This window comes from Nerophis ophidion, linkage group LG26 (assembly GCF_033978795.1).
Source record: "Nerophis ophidion isolate RoL-2023_Sa linkage group LG26, RoL_Noph_v1.0, whole genome shotgun sequence".
Lineage (NCBI taxonomy): Eukaryota > Metazoa > Chordata > Actinopteri > Syngnathiformes > Syngnathidae > Nerophis > Nerophis ophidion.
Genome location: NC_084636.1, coordinates 154,156 through 156,715, shown reverse-complemented (window position 1 = coordinate 156,715; position 2,560 = coordinate 154,156).

Genomic DNA, 2,560 nt, shown 5'->3' with positions numbered 1-2,560 from the left:
TTTTGTGTCCCTGTTTTTTTTTTTGTTTCTCCACTCAGGCTGCACCCCAGGCTGATGTAATGGTTCCTTGTGTGGGTGCAATAATTGAAAATAACTACACTTTTTTTGTTTCTTCAAGGTCAATTTTGTGGAGTCTGGTCTACAATACAAAGTCTATGTATATTTTCTTTTTTTTTAATCTTTTTTTTTTATCTTCAAGGTCAATTTTGGGGGTCTAGTCATCTACAATACAACGTCAAAATGTATTTCATTTGTCATGTTTTTTGTTATCTACAAGGTCAATTTTAAGGAGTCTGTTCATCTACAGTGCAAGGTAAATTTGTATTGTCATGGTTTTTAACTACAAGGTCAGTATGTAATTAACTTGTGTCACTGTTTTTGTTTCCTCATGGTTTTTGATATCTACAATACAAGGTAAATGTATTTTTTTGTAATGGTTTTTATCTTAGAAGTCAATTTTGTGGGGTCTAGTCATCTACAATACAGGGTCAGTATGTATTTAACCTGTGTTATGGTTTTTAACTACAAGGTCAGTATGTATTTAACCTGTGTCACTGTGTTTCCTCATGGTTTGTGATATCTACCATACAAGGTCAATATGTATTTCATTTGTCATGGTTTTTGTTATCTACAAGGTCAATTTTAAGGAGTCTGTTCATCTACAATACAAGGTAAATTTGTATTTTATTTGTCATGGTTTTTAACTACAAGGTCAGTATGTATTTAACTTGTGTCACTGTTTTTGTTTCCTCATGGTTTTTGATATCTACAATACAAGGTCGATATGTATTTTGTGTCCATGGTTTTTGTCAACTACAAGGTCAATTTTGGGGGGGAAGGGGAGTCTGACGAATAAAATACATATTTACCTTGTATTGTAGATGACCAGACTCCCCTTCCCCCCCAAAATTGACCTTGTAGTTAACAAAAACCATGAGGACACAAATAAAATACATATTGACCTTGTATTGTAGATATCAAAAACAATGACACAAAACCCCCCACAAATTAACCTTGTCAACAAAAACTTTGACGAATAAAATACATATTTACCTCGTATTGTAGATGACCAAAGTTTTTAACTACAAGGTCAATTTGTGGGGGTTTTGTGTCATTGTTTTTGTTTCCTCATGGTTTTTGATATCTACAATACAAGGTAAATGTATTTTTTTTGTAATGGTTTTTATCTTCAAAGTGAATTTGTGGGGTCTAGTCATCTACAATACAGGGTCGGTATGTATTTAACCTGTGTCACTGTTTTGTTTCCTCATGGTTAGTGATATCTACAATACAAGGTCAATATGTATTTCATTTGTCAAGGTTATTATCTACAAGGTCAATTTTAAGGAGTCTCATCAACAATACAAGTTAAATTTGTATTTTAACTACACGGTCAGTCTGTATATTGTGTCATTGTTTTTGTTTCCTCATGGTTTTTTATATCCTCTAATACAAGGTCAATGTATATTTTATTTGTGTCATAGTTTCTATTAACAACGTCAATTTTGGGGGGTTTCTGGTCATCTATAATACAAGGTCAATATGTATTTTTTTTTTTTTGTCATGGTTTTTAACTTCAAGGTCAATTATGTGGGGTTTGGTCATCTGCAATACAAGGTCAATATGTAATTTGTCATGTTTTTTGTTATCTACAAGGTCAATTTTAAAGAGTCTGATCATCTACAATACAAGGTAAATTTGTATTTTTTGTTCTCATGGTTTTTGTTACTACAAAGTTGGTATGTATTTTGGGCCTTTTTTTTGTTTCCTCGTGGTTTTTGATATCTACAATCCAAGGTTAATATGTATTTCATTTGTCATGGTTTTTATCTATTAGATCAAGTTTAAAAAGTCAGGTCATCTACAATACAAGGTAAAAATTTGTATTTTATTTGTCCTCATGGTTTTTGTTACTACAAGGTCGGTATGTATTTTGGGCCTTTTTTTTGTTTTCTTTCCTCATGGTTTTTGATATCTACAAGGTTAATATGTATTTTATTTGTCATGGTTTTTGTTATTTATTAGGTCAATTTTAAGAAGTCAGGTCGTCTACAATACAAGGTAAATTTGTATTAGTGTCCATTGATTTTGTCTACAAGGTCAATTTGGGGGGTTTTGGTCATATACAATAAAAGGTCAGTATGTATTTAATTTGTTTTTGTTTCCTCATGTTTTTGATATCTAAGTCTATGTATTTTGTGTCGTCATGGTTTCTATTAACTACAAGGTCAATTTTGGGGGTCTGATCATCTACAATCAAAGTTCGATTTGTATTTAAATAGTGTCCTTTTATCTTAAAGGTCACTTTTGCGGGTCTGGTCATCTACAATACAAGGTCAATATGTATTTTAATTTGTTTTTAATCTTCAAGGTCAATTTAATTTTGGGGGTTTGATCATCTACAATACAAGGTCAATATGTATATTTGTGTCCTGGTTTTTAATAACTACAGGGGAAATTTTGGGGGGTTTGGTTATCTACAATACAGGTTAGTATGTAATTTGTGTCTTCATTGTTTTTGTTAATGGTTTTTGTTATCTACAATACAAGGTCAGTATGT